Source organism: Talpa occidentalis, unplaced genomic scaffold (assembly GCF_014898055.3).
Source record: "Talpa occidentalis isolate TD23 unplaced genomic scaffold, MPIMG_talOcc4v2.1 talOcc4.16, whole genome shotgun sequence".
NCBI classification, from domain to species: Eukaryota; Metazoa; Chordata; class Mammalia; order Eulipotyphla; family Talpidae; genus Talpa; species Talpa occidentalis.
The window spans coordinates 51,384,491-51,405,745 of NW_023601653.1; the positions used below are offsets into that span (position 1 = coordinate 51,384,491).

The 21,255-nt window shown below is 42.2% G+C and overlaps 1 protein-coding gene across 4 annotated transcripts in view; it reads right to left on the bottom strand.

Moving 5' to 3' along the window:
• RASSF8 (Ras association domain family member 8) overlaps positions 1-21,255 on the bottom strand; it is a 116,364-nt gene that overhangs the window by 29,511 nt on the left and 65,598 nt on the right. For 3 of the 4 annotated variants that reach the window (XM_037514202.2, XM_037514205.1, XM_037514204.2), the window contains exon 1: positions 1,337-1,434. The exons of the other annotated variant lie outside the window; for it this stretch is intronic. The gene's annotated coding sequence lies outside the window, so the exon portion shown is untranslated. Of the gene's footprint in view, positions 1-1,336; positions 1,435-21,255 lie in introns of those variants that run through there. 4 annotated transcript variants of the gene reach the window in all.

Genomic DNA, 21,255 nt, shown 5'->3' on the forward strand with positions numbered 1-21,255 from the left:
GTAAGGGGCAGGGGAGTAAACTAGTTGCTGTCTCCAGAGCAGGTACAAAAATATGTCGTGTCATCCTAAAGGCAAGGGAAAGGATGACTAAATGTCAGGGCCCCTTGGTCACTTCAGCTCTGAGGGGGTGGCAATGCAGGAGATTTTGGAACCACCTGTGCAACCTGGGGAAGAGCTACAAACCCCACAAGATGCTAATGTCTTTCACGGGGGGCGGGGGGGGGGGCTGGGGTGAAGGGTCCTATAGCCAAAAGCTGTTAAGAGATCCAGCCAATAGGGTTTAAAAGTTCCTCTATAGCCACACTTCTCTGAGCCTGCAGGAGGTGGGATACATTATAGGGGTTCAAGTAAATGGCTTGTGTGCTACTGACCCCAAATCATAGCGAGAACATGAAGGGAACAGAAGTTCTGGTTTACAACAAAGACTTTTTTTCTTTTCTGTTAAGGCACTCTATTTACTAGCAATAGATGATGTGCTATTCGTTGTTGGGACATAATTAAGACTAAAAATATCAATAAATGGTGTTACATATATTAAAATAATTTAACTTCATTAAAATTATAAAAACCTTAGCTGAATTAAAAACAACTCAGCTGAACTAAAATCCATCTAACACCTGGTCCCTCATTTTTCACTAAGATCTTAAACTTTGAAAACCTTACAAGGAAGACAGCAGGTTATCCTTCCCAGACAGTTTCTCCCCCCACCCCCCCACCCCCAGATATCTGCCCTTTAAATGCATGAGGCTCATTTTTAAGTTCTAAAAAGTGCTTCAGTACACCCCCAAATATTTTTCCCATCTGAATGATCACTGTTTCACCTCTAACTTTTATTCATTAAGTGAACACAGATGAACAAAAAGCACATGTACATCTGTTAAGTATTACTGAGAGCAGTAATGCTGTGGGAACACACTGGGCACAGATAATACTGCTCAGTTCATACAAACTAGCAGGCGATTCATCCCGTGACCAGACTCCCACTGCAGCTCCTCACAGAGGAGACCATGCCTGCATTTTTGTTTTACCACCACTAATAACATCTTTCCAGCTTGAATCCTTGAGGGCAGGAAATGCCTTCATGGATCAGCTCAATGGTCCAAAATTTTATTTCTAGGAGGACCACTGTTTTGAGTATATGGCTTCCAGCAGCTTTGGCGTTGTCCTGACCATCACCCGGGCTTCCCGAAAAACCAGGGAGTTTTTCAGGGGAGTTATGGAGACAGCCTTGTCCATCCTTCCTCTCACAGAATCCCTTTGCTCCCTACCAGCAGCGACAATGCCTCCCCCACCATCCGTTCCCCACAACTAGGCTAGTGGGAAAGAGGGGTCCTACGCTTTTGGTATGTGTGGTGGACGGGTCATCACTGGGACTGAGGACTCGGGAAGCAAAGGCACGTTGGCATCTCAGCTGGAATTCGGAATAAATTTTGCCATAGAAACAGGGAGGTGGGTGGAAATGAGGTTCTACTGCAGAATATTGACATAGCTGCTATTGTTTTCATTATGAGGTTTCCATATGCCAACCATGATCATTCTAATCATTTCTATAATGAAAAACTAGGTTTAGTTAGTACCATGCTGCAGCAGAACAGTTCTCTATCTAAGAACCATATATGATATTCAGAAATCCAGCATTTACATTTGTGGCAACACGGCCCCTCTTCCTTACCCATGGAGTCCTGACTTGTGAATTCACCTGGCTAGACTTATCTGTAGCCTCTAGTGCCTGCATATGGCACTGTCCCAGTCACTGGCAAATGTGTTAGTGCCTGCCCGCACACTAGAGGCTGAGGCTGAATGCAACACTGCCTCCTGTCTGGCTCTCCCACCCAGCGCCCTGGCCTGGCATGTCTGCAGTCTCAGGTGCTACAGACTTCATGCTGATTTCAAAGTACAGCTCCCCTCCACCCCCACCCCAGGCATATGCGCAAGTGTGGCCTGTGATCAGGGATGTGACTGATGGAGAAGACCGTGTGTGCCAAGGAATCTTGTTCAGGCAACAGTTACAGTGCTGAAAGCTGTCAACAATGCACACTAAATAATGTCTCTACACAGGAGAACACAAAACCAGGGTGTGTACCGACCACCTGATGCAAATATCATGACCCAAGCCTATGCCTCTCCCATAAACAAGGGCTCCATACACCCCTGACTTTACAAAACACAACCCCCTGCAGGTGACAAGAATTGGCTGCATATGTGTGAGTGGTAGACCCTTCCAGGAATAGAAGCCATCTATCTGCTGAGCAAATACCATGTTCTTTGGACACCAGGTGCGAGCGTGCAGAGGGCTCACTGTCGACTTGAACATTCCTTCATTGCTGGTTTTATTCAAGATCTGAGGTTTCTGCATGCCAATTTTTTTTGTAGAAACAGTGTACAGAGAAAGTGGGTCATAGCCCACCTCCATGTTACAGACAACACGGATGCTCACCACCAGCTACTTGGGCATCAGAGACAGAGACTTGACACAATGACTATGATACATTTTGAACATATTCACTATAACTACTAAGAACTGGATACTGAAATTCTCCTTTGTACAGACAACTGGCAAAACAAAAACAGAAGGGAATTTGGTTTTCCTCATCCTAAAATGATTGTGATGCAGAAATAAAGTGAAATAACGCAGCCTCACTGTTAGCAACTAGAGAGTATTAGCTTTTAAATCTTTAAGTGATTGCTGAGGTGAGGAGAAACTGTGATGGGTGGTTGCCGCCTGTGGAGCCTAGACAGGCACTGAAAATGAGTGACCACGTTACAACATGGTGGGTGGAGCCTGTGCAAGGGGAGTAGGGCTACACACACTAGGCAGGTGAGAGGCAGACAGCAGAACTTAGGAGACATGAGTGTGGTTTTGGGGAGTGGCCTGAGGTATCCACCACAGGTGACCTGCTTGAGCTGCAGCCTCAAGTGAGCGTGTCTAGAGAACTCTGCTTCTGCAGGCTGCACACCCAGTTAATGGTAGGTTGCCCAGGTGAGCAGGTGCTCTTAGAGACAAAGTGTCAGAAGAGGGTCCTTAGGAAGAAAGACGGGGTGACAGAAAAAGGGCTCCACAAAATGAATCTCCAAGAACAGGAGTCCTGGAAGGTGCACCCAGGGGGCAGGGCTCTGGGCAACATCTCACAACACATCGTCTCCAAGAGGCGAGAAAAAGGTTCTGACACCCCCATCGCAGGGAAACAAGCTAAACTTTGTTCACTTCGCTCAGTGACTTAGCCTGAGTGTGTGAGTGTGTGGGTGGGGAAGAGGGGAAGGTGGGGGCTGCCCATAAAATATCCCCCTGAACTCTTATTAGAGTCTACAATGACTAACTTCTGGAAAATATGCCTATGTATAAAATGAGATTTTTGCCAGCCTGGCGTATTTAGAGGTGCCTAGACGTAAAGCTATTTCAAGCTTTACTTATAGGAACAATACAGAACAAATAAAATTTACTAAGAATCCTGGCATTCCTTCATGTGAAGTCTTCATGGCCACAATTAATCTACCTCTTCGAAAGGTGGGTTTTACATTTTCTTTTTAGAAACCTATCGAAACCGGAGCATTTTAAAAATTCAGAATCTTAAGCAATCTCTGCCCTACTACTTGTCAGATCCAATAACCCACACTTTCTCCTCCACTATCTGCCCTGGGGTCACAGCATGTAAACACACCATAGATTTCACATTTCTCAAATCCCCTGTGCTCAAGTGCCCCCCCCCCCACCCCGTAGTGGAGGCAAGGGATGTGCATGCTCCCTAATGGCCGGTGGACTCCTGCTCATTCATTCCTCACAACACTGTAGCAGTTAGGTATTATTTGCCTCATTTTAAAGATGAGAAAAGTGAGTCTCAGATTCGCTAATAAATCCTATCTACCATCTCCTGGAAATTTATTTCTATTAATAAACAATGATCAGACCACATGTACAGATGTGTCATTCCAGTTGAAGGAAAAGGTCATCCAACTAAATAATGCTGAAAACCAGAGAGAAAATGATGCTAACCCTGTGAACACACAACCGAGTCCCTCTGATAAACACACATGCTAGTGAAATGAATGCCTGATGGTCAGGTTCAATTTTCAGCACCAACAAATTATTCTTTTGGTTTGGGAAAATTATATCCAGATTTACTTGTACAGGGTCCTAACTGAAATGTTTGTACATTTGTTGTAATTTTTAACTCCTGCCTTAAATATAAAGCAAAGCTTCTTAGAGATTTCCTGCATTTTCTTTGGGTTCACAGTATGAAAAAACCTCCATCTGGAATAATCCATCTTTTTTTTCCAAGTGAAAAAGGAGTGGGAAAAAGGAGTGATTAGTGGGAACATGCATCAGGCTTTGATCCTGAGTCTACTACTTACTGTGTGACTTAAGATGCATAACTATTCAAGTGGCATTTGTGAGAAACAGAATGCTTTCTTTTTTTAAATGTACCAAGTGCAGGGGGTGGCACAAAGCATGGACTTAACATGCTTTGTGTATGGAAGTAAACTTTTTTTTTTTTAAATTCAGGTAATGCTGTTTTACATTGATGTTTGTATTTGGGGAGTACAGGATCTCCTCCCACCCCCTGCCTAGCTTTTTGGTGCTGTCACCATAGCACTCCCACCACCAAAGCACCCACAGCCCTCCACCATAGGCCACTGTGATCCTCCCCACTTTATTCTCGCTCCGTCTCCTTCCCCTCTGAATGCTTCAGTTCCGTGGTCAGGCTTCAAGAGCTGGTCTTTGAGTTTGGCTTTATCTGACCCTTTGTTTCCCTTCTCTATATTCCACATACAAGTGACACTGTCCAGTATTTGTCTTCTCCTGATTTATTTCGCTTGGTATAATCCCTTCTTTATCTACTTTGCCACAAATGGCAATGTAGTATTACATCACTTATATATGCCACATCTTCTTGAAACCACTCATCCGTTTTTTGGGTACTTAGTTTGTTTCTGCAGCTTGACTGTTGTAAACAGTGCTGCTATGAGCACAGAAGTGCAGGTTTTCCTTCGAATGAGGGTTTTTGTGTTCTTTGGTAGATACCTTGGAGTGTAATGGCAGATTCATTTTTAATATTTTGAGAAACCTCCATACTATTTCCCATAGGGCCTGGACCAGTCCACATTTCCACCAAGAGTGTAAGAGGGTTCTTTTTTCTCCACATCCTTGCCAGCATTTGTTATAAATTCTAACTTTAAAAAATTATAAACTTTCTAATGAAGGAAATATAGACAAGTACATTTTCAGAAACATTATTTGAATAAGAATCTCTGAAAATAGAGAAAATTTGGGTTATTAGACTAGTGGATATTTCTAATCTTGTTAATCTATGTTAAAAATGTCGATTATTTCCACATCTGGTATTAATATTAATATATGATTCAAATTGAAGTTATTGTTATGAAAATAAATCCCTTTATTAAGAACCACTCCTTTTTTATAAAGTAAACTTTTAAGATACAATAGGTTTTAATTTAACATCAAATATAGTATAAGAGCCTTTACTTTCACTGAGTTTCTTATTCATACCATACCTCCTGAGAGCTTTTTGACAATTACCATTTCTAAATCATTTATCATGTTTTACATTTATCTGCTTACTTTAAAATGAAGACTTCTCCACGCCCAGAGGTCTTAACCACAGGTCATAAAACTGTATCAGAAACAGTCCTTTGCCAGGATGGTACTTACTGCTGAACTAATAATTTGGGTAAATTTTGACCTATCAATTAAAGCTTTGCGCAAAAACACAGGATCTCTATATAATAATTACCGTCTCAGAGAAAAGAAAATCTTTACAAATATCCATTTTAGAAAACAGATGTGTTTTAGTATCCATAGCTGATCTCAAAAGTAAGCCAATTCAAAATAACTTCTTTTACCAGTCTAATATGCTGATACCACCAAGAAGTCATCTCTCTCTAGCCCTCTAATCCCATGGTTACTGTTTGTAAAATCATTTTAAAACCCCATAGAAACACAAGGACATGTCCATTAGATTGACTTTTTTGGTGTTTAGAAGAAAGCAAGGGTCCTGTGTGAACCTAAGCTGGGAACATCACACACTGAAAGGGTGACGGGAGGAGGCACAGAGAAAGGGCAGAGCCATAGATGGCTTGGGACAGGGGTCACTTGGTAGGTGTTAAGGATGTCATCAGAGTGATGGAAACTACCAAGACCACTACACAGATGTATACAGTCCCCTGTCAAGGCTTTAGTGGCCCTGGTAGCCCTCACTGTAAGCTGGTTTCCACAGTGGCTGGATCTCTCCTTAGCAGTAGTAGCCCTGAGCCAAGGCTAACTGAAATGGCACCACTCCATATGGTCACCACTAATCTTGGTACATGCAGCTTTCTTCTATTTTTTCCTACTTTCAACCATCCCAGACTTGCCATATTTGTTTTCCCAAGTGACAAATATACCCTAAATACATTTGGTTTTACCTGGTGATGATTCTAAGGAAGTTGCAGGCTCCTCACAAGCAGAGCTGTCAGTGAGTGATGGGCACCCAAGGGGTACACATCCTCTAGGCATGTGCAGGTCACTCATACATAATTCCACTTAGCCAAATGGACTGCAAGGCTAGCCTTTCAGAGCTAGCCACCCACTGTCCATCTACTATTACCATCTTACTGAACGCAGAAGGCAGAAACATCATTTGATGAAGAGAAGTTCCAATATCTGTATTTCCATAGATACTAGTAAAGCCATTGGAATAATGTTAATTTGGGTTACTCTGAAAACAAATTAAATGATTGGGCTTTACACAGCACAAATGCGACTGACACACACACAGTACCAGTACATAAGATATGGAGGGAGTTAGTTGCTCTTGTAAAAAAACTCCAGTTAAAATGGGGATTACATATGATATTTATAACAAGATATCACTGGCTCCCATTTCTTGCTGTAGTTTTGTCAAAGGCACTGAAGAAGCCATCTGTCTGGCAATTTTACTTCACATTAGGGTCCAGTCTACTTTGCGGCCCTTGAAGGACAGTTGGAGGCATGTAATGGCACCAAGTCCTTTGATGCTATAGTTCCTCTCGGGCTGTGCCCAGAGAAAAACCACATTCTCAATCTCAAAGTAAAACCCCCCTGAATGCGCATCAGTAAAATCATACTTTCTGGTGTCCATCCTAATCCAGGGTGCTCGTCCATAATCAAGAGAAAGCCAACAGTGAGTTGTGAGGTTATTATGATGTGCTCCTCCTGAAAAAAAAAAATTACTGAAAACTTGTTTTCAAAGGTAGATTTCTGTACAGATTGTGATATTTCTTCTTGCGCCAGATACTTTGGCGCCTTCACAGTGAACTGACCCTTCAAATGCAAACATGACTCTGCTTTTTTGGGAATCTAAAGAGTAAGAAATAGCGCACACTTATTGATTCTTACTATGCAATAGATGCCAAGTGAACCATTTTATTAATACACCAGTTCATTTAATCCTTTCCATTCTTACCCATAACTGTATAGGATATGAATTGTTATTAAACAAATGAGAAATCAGCATCTCACTGAGTCATTCAGCCAGTGAGCAGCAGATGCAAATCTCAATAAATCCTGTGACCACTAAAAAGCTACTTATATCTATGAAAAAAAGCTTCAAGTGAAGTTTATGAGGAAACTTGCAATCACCATTCCTGGCACAGGAGAGAAAGGAATGCACCCTAGGGAGTTATAAATATCAGCCTGGCTCAATGAATGATAGATTGACCTTAATTCATTGCGACCAAACTGAGAAGCTACAAAGAGCTAAGGTTTGGTAATCAAATCAGACTTGGTAAGGACTATAGGACCCCTAAAGTTCCTTTCAGGAGATGCTCCTCTCTGACCACCCAACTCAGTAAAGCAGGAATAGAGCTTGAGTCAGAATGAAAATGTTCTAAGACCTCCCAAAATTTATGTCCTCGCCACTACAGAAGCTGTCTAAAAGGTGGAAATCTTTTTCTTCTCCACACCTGGATATTCACTAGTGATTTTTAACCATTTTAATGACAGCAAATTAGCCCCAGCACCGTCTAGTCACCACTCAGGTACTATGAGTCTGTCCCCTGAATTCAGATTTATGACACACTGCAATGAAAGCCATGGTTTCATTTAATGGGGAATAAAGGTAAATCTATTTTCATCTGAAAAATCAAGATCACTATGAACTTCATTCATAATAGCATGAATGTTGAGCCCATCAATTCTGAAAAACAAGTCTATTTCTATCACAATGAAGTACGTGAACTTTTCAACAAAACATTGCTTTGATTTATGGTTACAATGGTGACTTCAAATATTCTAACCGCCTATGTCAAAACATGTTCCTTTGCAGGTAAGTGTTTCTAAGGTAAATTAGCATGTGAACATTTCAAAGCCAAAATAAAATAATTTGAGGAAATAACAAAAACTTAAATATTTAAATCTGAGGAAGACTTGAGTGCCTGACTCTGCTAAGCGTAATTTTAACATCTAATGAACACAGTATATAAACAGAGCAGTTTAAGTGTTCACTAAAATTTCAGTACTATAGTTACTCAGATAATAAAGTACTAAATGCTTTAAGAACATGGAAGCCAGGGCCTCCCCGGTGGCGCAGAGGTTGAGCGCTGGGTTGCGAAGCTGCCTGTGGCCTCTGCGGCGCAGGTTCGATCCCCGGCTGCTCCCCGGCCACAGGAGGAGGGTCCCACATGGCGCCCAGACCTCTCCTGCCGCCCGCTGCTCCCCTCAGCAGTGTACTTCGGTCCTTCTGCCTGCTCTGCTCCCCGCTCTGGCTCTGGTGAATTCTCTCACCCTCCCGCGCTTCTGACTGTACCCAGTGCATGTATAAATAAATAAATAAATAAATAAACATGCCTCTATAAAAAAAAAAAAAAAAAAAAAGAACATGGAAGCCAGACATTATATTTGGCAACAGTAAACATGAATAATCCCTAAGAATTTTCGTTAAACTGGAGCTATTTCTGTTTATAAAGAAAAAATTAAAACTCCATTTAAGTGTATTGAAAAGGTAGTTTTCTTAGTTTTTAAGACTTGTGAATAATTTTGCTTATTCTACTTATTTCCTGAAGAAAATAGAATTCAATTAAATCTCCAGATGATATGCAAAAACACTGGCATCCTTTGGTGATACTTTAAAAGAATAGATATTTTCCATAGTAGTAAAGGTTTAATGGAGGTTAATTATTCAGTGTTATAAAATAAAGATGCTACTGTTCCAAATTGCCACACTTTACTCCTCACATTATCTTTCATTGCAACTCTTTGTAAAAAAGAGATAGTATGTGTTGGTCTGCAATAAGTTGAGGTAAGTTTTAGATGTAAGGTAGGAATTCTTGCCCTGTTTGGAGGGCATTCTGTAACATTGGAGAGGACAGAAGCTAAAATTGGGGTGTGCACAGTGAAATTATAGGGCAGTGCCTGGATATTTATTGTGAATCTCTCTTCAGTGGTGCTGACCTAGGTGGTACTGGGCCGGACAATATCCTACTGAGAGGAATGGGCTTGGGCCAGGATACTGCTTTCAGGGGGCGATGTTGATATCAGGGGGTGTGTTGGTCCTCAGTCAGACTTTACCTTGCGCACGCAAAAAACCAAGTGGCTTCATTGTCGACAGTAGCCATGGAGAAATTTCTTTTTTTTTTTTAATTTTATATATTTTTTACATCATTTTTCATTTTTACACAATGTATGCATTTTCATCTTGGTTATACTCCCCATACAATTCCCACTCCCCTTATTTTGACCCTAATCCCTCCTCCCCTCCCCCACCCCATTGTGTCTCTGGTTTATAGTTGCTTGTTGATTTTGATTTTTACTTTATTATAACTAGTCTTTTTCCTGGTCCCTTATTTAGGTTTTCTAAATTCCTGCTATGAGTGAGACCATCTGGTATTTTTCTTTTTCTTTCTGGCCAGCTCCATCCATGTTGCTGCAAATTGCATGAGTTTATCTTTTTTTGATTGCTGAGTAATATTCCATGGTGTATATATACCACATCTTCTTGATCCAGTCATTTATTTTTGGGCATTTGGGTTGTTTCCAAGCTTAGCTATTATAAATAGTGCTGCTATAAACATAGGGGTGCAGGTGCCTTTTTGAATTAATGATTCTGTGTCCTGTGGGTAAATACCTAGGAGTGGAATTGCTGGGTCATATGGAAGCTCCATCTTTAGCAGGTTGAGGAATTTCTAGTGCAAAATCCCCTCATGTTAGGGACAGGGGATCTTTAGTTTTTGAATGTTTAAATAAGTTTATCTGCATTTCATTAGTATATCTGACTTCCACAAGCTATTTATATTTCATCACATCCTACATTTTCAGAATAGTGAGCCAAGTCGAGCACTGCTAATCCTGCAGTTATCATGGCAAAAGTTGCTTGGCCAAGAACTGTCTCAATATAACTAAACCCCTTCCCTGCCCCCATGTGCTGCAGAGTGGGTGGGGGGGGGAAGCAGTAGCAAGGTGGGAAGTCATTGATCAGGCAAAAGAGCCGGGAATAGCCCTGAAATAGTGGACTTGCCCAGCAGTTAAACAAACTGGACTTTTAATAGTTTTTTTTTTTTTTTTTTTAAATAGAGGCATGTTTTTATTTATTTATTTATTATATTTGTTTGTTTTGTTTATACATGCACTGGGTATAGTCAGAAGCGCGGGAGGGTGAGAGAATTCACCAGAGCCAGAGCGGGGAGCAGAGCAGGCAGAAGGGCTGAAGTACACTGCTGAGGGGAGCAGCGGGTGGCAGGAGAGGTCTGCGCACCATGTGGGATCCTCCTCCGGTGGCCGGGGAGCAGCCGGGGATCGAACCGGCGCCGCAGAGGCCGCGGGCAGCTTCGCAACCCAGCGCTCAACCGCTGCGCCACCGGGGAGGCCCCAAACTGGACTTTTAAAGAAACATTTTCATGAAAGTATAACACACTACAGAGAAACTCAGCTATTTTAAGCATGATGAGTTTTCATAAAGCAAACACATCAGTCTCATCACTTTCCAGATGAGGAAGACCTCTGCCTGTTGTGCCAATCCCTGGCTGGAAGACCCCCAATGCCCTGACCTCTGTGATCAGAGGGAGGTCCACCTGCTTTCAGCTCTATAAAGGCACCCTATTGCAGGAAGTGGTGTCTCTTCTGTGATGCTGACCTTCACCCATCTAGTTGTGTCTAGAAGTTCATTCCTTCCTACCACAGTAGAGATTTCCACCGTAGAAGTAAAACAATTTGTTCATCTAGCTACTGTTGGTAGACACTGGGTTGATTCTGGGTGTGGGCCACTGCAAGTAATCTAACCAGGTCTGAGGTTGCTGCACCTGGCAACTGCCTGATGCTGGGTCCCTGCCTTTGTAGCAAGCCTCTCTGTTCACCTCCACTTTGTAACTATGGCTAGAGAAAAATCATGCTAAAATATCAGTTGTGTCCCACAGTCCTGCTCAGCATCCTCCCAAGGCTTTCCACTGCCCTTAGGATAAAATTCAAACTTCCTGCAAGTGGCTAGTGGACTACGACCTTGATTTTTCCAGTGCCTGTGCCCCCACCCCCAGTCCCATGTCAAGAAATTTAGAGTCTCTGAATTACTCACTCTTTCAAGTGTCACTGCATAGGCTGCTCTCTCCTTGGAAACACTTCTGATTCCTGCAAGCCCTCCAAACGTATTTTGGTCTCCTTCAAGGCATCTTTCTGCAATCTTTGGCCCCTTCTTCTGCTCTGGAGGCGGCCACTCTGTCCTGTAGTCCCACAGCACCATGTTGCTGTCTTGACAGGCTTATCTGCTTAGCTCCCCTAGTTCCCAGATCACCTCCAGAACCCTCAGCACAGTGGCCCACCCCACGGGCCCGCCCAGGACACAGGTACTAACAGGACATAAATGGACAGTTCACATTTAACTGGAGCAAAGCACAGTACTACTGAGGAAATGTTGGCATGAACCCAGATGTGATAAAATCGACATCCAAATACTGAGGTCCAGTGGAGTCTTGCAGTACCGATTAGTCACCGAGAAAGACGATAAATCTTACTATTGATGACGTTGCTATGAACACCACGCCACACTGCAGAGTCTATGGATCTATCTCAAGGAGAGTTCCTAAAGAAGGATAATATTGTTCTAATTTACAAAATGTGTGGCTTGTATGTGCTAAGTAAAATATTCACTTGAAATCACATCATGGATGTCAGTTTTTAAATGCTCAGTGAAAGGAAATGAAATCACACCTTTGAAAAAAGTAGACAGAAAACTAAGCAAAAAATGTTTAAAGTTGTTCAGGGAGGGGGAAATCCATGTAGTATAAAATTCTCCTGACACAGCTCTTTCTCAACATCTTATCACTTAAGCAAAGCTTTTCCCACCCTGAAAACAAATTAATCAAAATAGGGCAAATGTCACCAGCCTGGAATAAAGACATGCCCCACCCTATAAACTCTGAGGGCTTTAATAAAAAGAATGTAAGGAATCTAATGACATCAAAACAAAGGAATTGATAAAATAAACAGCACAGACTTCTCAAGCCATTTTCAGATTCCGGTTTATAAATTACCTATCTAAGTAACTTGTCTAAGATAATGAAGACAAATAGACCCAAAGATAGAGCTGTGGTTAATATTCTCCACCATTTCAGAGCTGGGGAATCCAACCTCTGCTCTTTTCCCAACTGTTCTTCCAAATATGTTCTTTGTTGTTTCAATCAACAAGCTCTTAAATTGCTAAGCTTAGCTCCTTTAGGTGGGGGAAAGATAAACTAACCTTTGTAATTTGTAACTTTATTATTTCAGAAAAGAATTAAATGGACATAATATCTTAATTTTTTAAACTAGACTCTAAACATTCCAGAACATTTGTATAACTAGCTTTTCAGGGCCTCCCCTGGTGGCGCAGTGGTTGAGCGCTTGGCTGCGAAGCTGCCCACAGCCTCTGCAGCGCCGGTTCGATCCCCGGCCGCCGGCGAGGGTCCCACATGGCGCCCAGACCTCTCCTGCTGCGCCTGCTGCCCCTCTCAGCAGTGTATTTTGTCAGTCTGCCTATTCTGTTCCCTTCTATGGCTCTGGTGAATTCTCTCACCCTCCCACGCTTCTGACTGTACCCAGTGCTTGTATAAGTAAATAAATTAATTAAAAAAACAAACAACTAGCTTTTCACTTTTTCAGTACGATTCTACATAAAGTTATTAAGTTTTAGGTATTTTGAATTTGTCAGAGCAATAAACATTTCTGTTAAGCTATCCAGAAAAATTAGAATTTTGTGTTTGGAGCTGAGAAGACAGATCCAGCACCTCAAGTATCTGAGAGACAACACGAAACTACAGCTCACTCACATGTGTAGACAGTCCCTGCTGTTAAATTCTATTTTTTAAAAAGATTTATTTATTTATGCAAACAAGAGCTGGGGTATTAGGGCCAGTGGTGTGGGGGTAAGAGTATTCACCAGAGACAGAGTGGGGAGCAGAACAGGTACACTGAATGAAATACACTGCTGAGGGGAGCAGTGAGTGAGACAGGAGAGTTCTGCTGTGCCATATAGGTCAGCTCCCTGGCCGGGGATAGGGGATCGAATTGGTGCTGCAGTAGGTGCTGATTACTTTGCTGAAGGTTAACCCTTTGCACCACCAGGGAGACCCTGCCTTTAAATTCTTTAAAACCATACTCTAAATTCTAAATTTGGGCCTTTCCCAGACTAGTGATAGAGGGTGCCATGTTCTCTGGGGGTGCTGGCCAGCAGTAGCATTCACGGCTCCCTGTTAGGTGGCCAGTAGTGTGGGTAAATGCAGAGACTGGACAGTGGACTAGAGTGAGTGTTCTGATTGCCTTCAAGGATGGGGAGGGGAGGCTGTGATGCTTAGTGGGTAGGGGCACTAAATGCCTTTCAAGTTAGTGATATTTTCAGCTTGCCATGGGCTTACGGAGATATAATCCTATCAGGAGTGGATGAAGAGCTGTGCTCTGATGATGCCATAACTAGTATCTCTTTAGCATCATTGCACACATTTATATCAGATTGTCCTTTAAGACTGATACAGACTTGTGATTTAGCATTTTATTTTTTACATTGTTAAACAGAGAGGGGAGTCAAATTGCTCCTTTGCTCTTCCCTGACCCAGACCTCACATTTTCACAAGGTGAATTTGGCCCTGTTAATTTATGTGCTTATCCTTTTAACAATGAAAACTTTTATTGTGGTTTTTATGAAATGAATTGCCTGGAATGTAAAGCAATTTTGTGGAGACTTTTTCTTCTTTTTCTTTAACCTCTCAGGCTACTTTCAATTTTGTATCATTTAATGTACACACACAGACACATATACACACACAGAGTTTCCAACTGCCCATCTTGTGGACATAGTGGCAGCTAATTAAATTAACAAATTACCCTGTGGATATGTGGTCAAGTTATATAACCATCCAGGGTGAAAGTCAAGAGATCTATACGTTTCTCACTGCCTAAATTTCCACAAGTCCATAAAATACTATTATTCTAATTGAGACCCCAGAGCAGTGACATAATATAGGCCTCTAGGGAATGAATTCAACCATGAAATACCATATATGTGATAACTAATGTAAGAAAGTCTCAAAACTCATGGCTTATAGCCAAATACACTGTATGATTCACTCATATATAGTATATAGAGAAAACAAACATATGAGCTACATAAAACAAAAATAAACTTTGCACTATAAGACCAATTAGTGGTTACCAGAAAGGAAGGGGGAAAAAGGGGTGGGTAAATCTGGACAAAGGGATTTACCACATGGTGAAGTACAAAACTGGATATTTAGCAGAGAACATAACATCATATACACACACTCTGATTTATAATGATGCACATCCGAAACTTACATATTGTTATAATGCAATGTTACTTAAAAAAAAAAAAAAGCCAAAGCAAACTCATGGCTTGTGTTTCAACATGACGAATAACAGCATATTCAGGGGAAAAGATATTCAGGATTAAATAAGTTTTAGACTCTGAAAGTCACACAGAATAAAGAAAGCTATACAAATAGTGACTTAGCAAACAAATAAAATATTCATGTTAGTTCTATATATCTATTCACTGGCCAGAAAACAACAAGAAGTGACAGGTCAGTAAAGACTCAGCAGTGACCTTACTGATGAAATGGGAAGCCAGGATTTAAGGCCCAAGGATTTAGTCCTGGGGTGGGGGGGTTGAGGGGGGCACCAAAGAGCCAGTAGTTGGGTAAGGACCTTTTGCTCCCAGAGGACTCTGTCCACAGCCCATCAACAGAAGCCCTAGAAACACAAACTCTTTTTGGAAGTTCCTCCATGGCTTAAATTTACCTAGAAGTGACACAATGACTAAGGAAAGAAGTTGCTTTTTTTTTTTAAATTGTAATTCAAGAAATCAATTATTTTGTGCTACATTATTGAACCAAAAAATCACACATTAAGGAACTAAACAATTTCCGAATTTTTTTTGAAGTGAAGAATACTAGTAAATAGTTATGATTTAAGAACTAAAAAGCAAAATCAATGAAAATATTACTCAAACAAAATAAAACATTACTGTTTAGGTGAATCAAAAAGCTCAAATAAATTTGAGAAGAGAATCATCAAAGAAAATGAATTACAATTTCAACAAGCTCTTTGTTAATTATAGTACCAGGATAAGAAATTCAGCAACACATGGGATTATACAGAAAAAATATGTGTAGATAACAAACACTCTTTTACTGTCTGTGGTTATTTATTAAGTCTAGGCAAAGCAATGGATTTCTTGGAATGAAGCCATGAGCCGTATTTTCGTTTATATAAACCCCCTCCACTTCCTGGTGCAAGGGTGATGACTTCAAAATAACAGGGCAAGAACACCAAGATGAAACTCATACTCTCAGAAAAACCAATGGAGGACGACATGGAAATCATCAATTTCTCGCAGTGTTAACACACTATGAACTGTATATAAGGGAAGACGGATTATAATAGGAGCATTGCTACAACTTTGAGACCATTCTCTTTTTTAGCATGAAAAGTTCAAATGGTGCTGATAAGTAGTAGATGATTTAGAACGTTGGGCAAAGCAGCCATCCCTCTTGTTCACTGCACTCCCCTTCCCCCACCACCACCCAAAAAGAAACAGAACAGCGAAGAGCTGAGATGAAGGCAGAAAAGTGAAAAACTCAGGTGGCAGGAGGTGTCTCCCTGAAACCAGGTGTCAGCCACTCAGACCCACTCCAGATTTAGCCCAAGGGAACCTTAAGTAGCAGATGAGCAAAGAGACCACTTTCTCCCTGCTTTAGCACAACTGGGGAATGGAGTCTGCCCTATCTTCTTAGGTAAGCTCATCCTTCTGGGGTGCCATGAAAGTCACCTTCAGAATTTGCCTTGAGCCTGACCCTGAGCAGTGGCTCAGTCTCCTGAGAAGAGGTGCCTCTTGGAAGCCCATGGCCTTGAATGGTGACCCCCATCCAATTACAGGGCTCAGCTGTGATGCTCCCTGCTCCCCACCCCCTTCCTGATTCTAACACCTCACATCTGAACAGTTAATATTTTTTTGTTTTATTTATTTATTTATTCATTCATTCATTCATTCAAGCACTGGGTATAGTCAGAAGTGCAGGAGGGTGAGAGAATTCACCAGAGCCAGAGCGGGGAGCAGAGCAGGCAGAAGGACCGAAGTACACTGCTGAGGGGAGCAGCGGGCAGCAGGAGAGGTCTGCGCGCCATGTGGGACCCTCCTCCGGTGGCCGGGGAGCAGCCGGGGATCGAACCGGCGCCGCAGAGGCCGCGGGCAGCTTCGCAACCCAGTGCTCAACCGCTGCGCCACCGGGGAGGCCCCAACAGTTAATATCTCTTTATAAGATAACTCAAACCCTTTAAGAATATAAACATTATCAAGGAACATAAGAGGAAAGTCTCACAGTTATGCAGGAGGATTAAACATCTGTGCATGTTCCACAAAACTCTGAGAAGACTGACACAGACCTGAATGATAGGAAAGATTTGTCTTTGAAAACAAAGGAGTAATTTATCAGGCCAATAAATTCATTGTGAAGACACTAAAGTCAAATTAAATAAAACCAACAAGAGACAAAGCAATGTTCTAGTTTTGTGCACTGGGAGCTGAAGCTTCACTGAACACTAATTATATCTGATGGAAACAAAGCAAATTAAATATGGTTCTTTGATTTTTTTTTTAAAGCAAGAACATATTAAAGAAGAAGCCATCTTGAATTATTTTCGCAAATGAATCTTGGGAATTAAATAGTCAGTTACACAAATTATTTTTTTTAAATGTGCCCTGGGTGACAATGATGAAGGTGCACCTTGAAAACGCATCTAAGAGCCAAAGATCTAGTTCTACAATGTTGGGCTTTCCAACTGCTTTGGAGGCTAGCGGTATAAATGTAAATACATGTGAGTAACTTTGTAGGATACGGGAGAGAGGGGTCGCTCATAACTGACAGAGAATGCAATATACTTTATCTTATAGCTTATTTATTTTTGTGGTCTTTGTTGCATTTCCCCCCTGCTAGTTGGTCCTATTTCCAAAGGGACTGAGGATGTCTTCTTTGAGACTTTAACTTGGAACAAAGCTTCACTCTAAGAATAAAAGTATAAAGTGGAAGGGAAACCTTACCCCGTGAACAGCCTGTCTCATCCCAGCGGCATTCATTTATCCATGGCATGTGCACTGTGTACAACCTGTGTGCCTGCTCCCCAAGTTCACTGTCCATAGAACTGAGGGGCAGGCAGTGACAGGGGAGACAGACACACATATAAAATGGACAGACACCTAAGAGGACATGGGATGTAAGCACGGCCACTGCTGCTAAGTCTCAGCACTAAGACTGTAGGTGAGGCTCACTACCCATCTGAGCTGAGCTACTGCACATGCAGCCTGGCTGGGGCATCCTTTTCTTTCAGTCCCTGACTCTAGGGAGGGACTAAATAAATATTTATTTATTTATGCGTTCAAGAACTGAGGTGTAGGCCAAAGGTGCAGGGGGTGAGAAGATTCATCAGAGACAGAGCAGGGAGCAAAACAGGCAGGTCTACTGAAATACACTGCTGAGGGGAGCAGTGGGCGAGCCAGGAGAGGTCTGCTGCACCATATAGGTTAGCTCCCTGCCAGGGATTGAACTTGTGCTGCACTGGCTGATAAAAGCTTGATAGAGCTTTGTCTTTAACTCCTGCTCCACTAGAGAGGCCCCCATGGGGTGCCCTTTAGATTAGAGGCAGCTCTTATCTGCAGGACATGGCCACTCCTCTGAAGCTCTTCACCGGAAACTATGCCAGTGTTTTACATTCTTGACTCTTGACTCCATTTACATTCTTGACTCTTGACTCCATTAAAATTCAACTAAAATGAAGGATTCCCTCCACTAAAAAAAAAATTAAAATAAAATAATGAAGTTGCTTCATATAGTTACCATATGTGAAAAGAACTTTCTAAAAAATAAGAAACATGGAAGTATCGAATTTCCTAAAGTCGCTGAACTTAAGTTGTCCTTAATAGTTGTAGGGTAAGGAAAAATGTCAGGCTTTTCTGCCCTCCCGCCATCAGGATAGATGATGGATCCTTGCGGTCCTGAATGCATGCCTGATGGCGGGCACCTGGAGTAGGGTGTGGGCATAGGTAGATGGGATTCACCTGGGCTAAGACTGTGATTTTTTTTTTTTTTTTTAAGGGCAGCGTCACGGGGATGCCAGAAGCAGCAGAAGCCGAAAGAGAAGCAGAGAAGAAGCAGCAGAAGCAGAGAACGCCAGAGAGCCCAGACAGAGTGAGGATTTGCTGGGGGCTTGGAGGACTGCCAGCCTCCCGGCCCCCCAGCACCCCTGGCTGCCATATGCCTGGTGAACCCCAATGAAAGACCTGCAAAAACCCACTGAGGACTCTGACTCCTCCTTTACCCGGTCTGCATGGGATCAGAAAACCTGCACTGTGCCCATTCCTGACTTTACAATAGTTTTCTGTTGATGCCTCAGAACTTTTCACTTTGGGAAACAAGCTGTCTCCTGAAAGCTGGGCCACTATGGCCCCGAGTGGGCCCTGCAATTACAGAGTAGGCGCCACAGAGAACATTCCTTTGACTGTTTCTACCACCACTGACCTAGCAAGTCAGTAAGTCAACTGTTATTAAGGCCTGTCAGGATGTAGGTGCAAAAGCAAGAAGAAACACCATGCTACCAGTGAAGCCTTGAATGATGACGGCAGACATTATCCAGGTTAAACGAATGTTGCAGGTCAGCACCCGCCTCTGCCCTTCCTCACCTTTCCCACATCAACCAATTTGAGTGGCTAAAATTGTTTCTCACCTTTGTTTCTTTGCTACTTCTCCTCATGCCTATTTAAAGAAGGTCATTTACCTGAAACCATAAAATACATAGAAGGAAATATAGGCGAAACACTACGGGATTTGCACATCAAAGACATCTTTACAGACACATCACCCAAAGCAGTGATAGTGAAGGCAAAGATCAACAGCTGGGACTACATCAAATTAAAGAGCTTCTGCACAGCAAAAGAGACAATAACAAAAACAAAGAGAAACCCCACCAACTGGGAGAACATTTTTGCACACAACACTAATGATAAAGGACTGATCACAAAAATCTGCAAAGAGCTGATGAGACTCAACAACAACAAAGAAAATAATCCAGTCAAAAAATGGGCAGAAGAGCTAAAAAGAAACTTCTCTGAAGAGGAAATGCAAATGGCCAACAGGCATATGAAAAAATGTTCAACATCACTTGTCATCAGGGAAATGCAAATCAAAACTATCATGAGATACCATCTCACACCAGTGAGAATGGCACATATTAAAAAAACTAGCAACAACAAATGTTGGCGAGGGTGTGGAGAAAAAGGAACTCTTCTGCACTGTTGGTGGGAGTGCAAACTGGTCCAACCACTATGGAGAGCTGTGTGGAGATTTCTGGACCTACTAAACATAGAGCTTCCATATGATCCAGCAATTCCACTCCTAGGTATTTACCCAAAGGACACAGAAACATCAATTCCAAAGAGCACCTGCACCCCTATGTTTATAGCAGCACTGTTTACAATAGCTAAGCTTTGGAAACAACCCAAATGCCCAAAAATAGATGACTGGATCAAGAAGATGTGGTACATATATACCATGGAATATTACTCAGCATTCAAAAAAGATAAACACATGCAATTTGCAGCAACATGGATGGCGCTGGAAGGGATCATGCTCAGCGAAATAAGCCAAAAAGAAAAAGAAAAATACCGGATGGTCTCACTCATAGCAGGAATCTAGAAAACTTAAATAAGGGACCAGGAAAATGAATATAAGAAAGTGAAAATCAAAATCAACAAAAAACTATGAACCAGAGACACTTTTTGGGGGGTGGGGGGTGGGAGGGGAAGGATTGGGGTCAGAATGGGGCGTTTGCAATTGTATGGGGGAATATAAAAATAAAATTTATTATTTAAAAAAAAAAAGAAAAAAAAAATAAAGAAGGTCATTTAGCAAGCCAAGGACAACAGATGCAGACGACACTGACTTCCATTCTCCTAATGGTCTGTCTGGTCTGCTGAGTCCGGAGCCCTGGTCAAGACTCATGGCAACACAGGTGCTCTGCCGCCAGTGTGAGCTGTGCGCAGCTCCCCGCTGTAGGACATGGCCCCGCTCCTCTCCCCTGTGATCATTACCAGCAGGTACATGCACTAGAAAGGACGGGATCTGCGGTACCTGCAGGGGTGTCGAGCTCACCTTGCTCAGGCACCCTCCACTTGTTTCTCAACTCCAACACCAGAGGCACAGACAGTCTATCAGGGCCACGGTGACCACTGGGGTGCTTGCAGCAATCGGGGCGAGGGGTAGAGGGGGTGTCGAGGTCCCGGGTCCACAGGGGCAGGAGGAAACAGCCCCAGGCCCTACCTGGGGTACTCTTACTACTTCCAGAATGAAAAAAAAAATTTTTAAAAAGGAAATGAATAATCTTCTTATAAAAAATATTTGTTATTCTTTTCCGACAGGCTAAGTAGCTGTTTACTCCTTGTCCTCCAGCACTTCTCTTTTTATTTATTTCTTACTCTCTTATATTATTATTTTTGTATAATAGTTGATTTTGCCGCTCACAGCACTTTTCATAATTCAAAATGAAGCAACTTTACAAAGCTTCCTGCTTCCCTACATCCTTATAAATGCAGGGGGAGAGGACCAAACAAAGGGTGGGAGAAGATCTAAATACAGCAAAAGCATTGACTATATCTTTTCCATGCAATATACCTATTAAAATGTGTGATACTGGATTAAGAACTGCTTCAAAGCCCATCTTACTCAAAAGCACCATCGTGCAACCAGCAAGCGGCA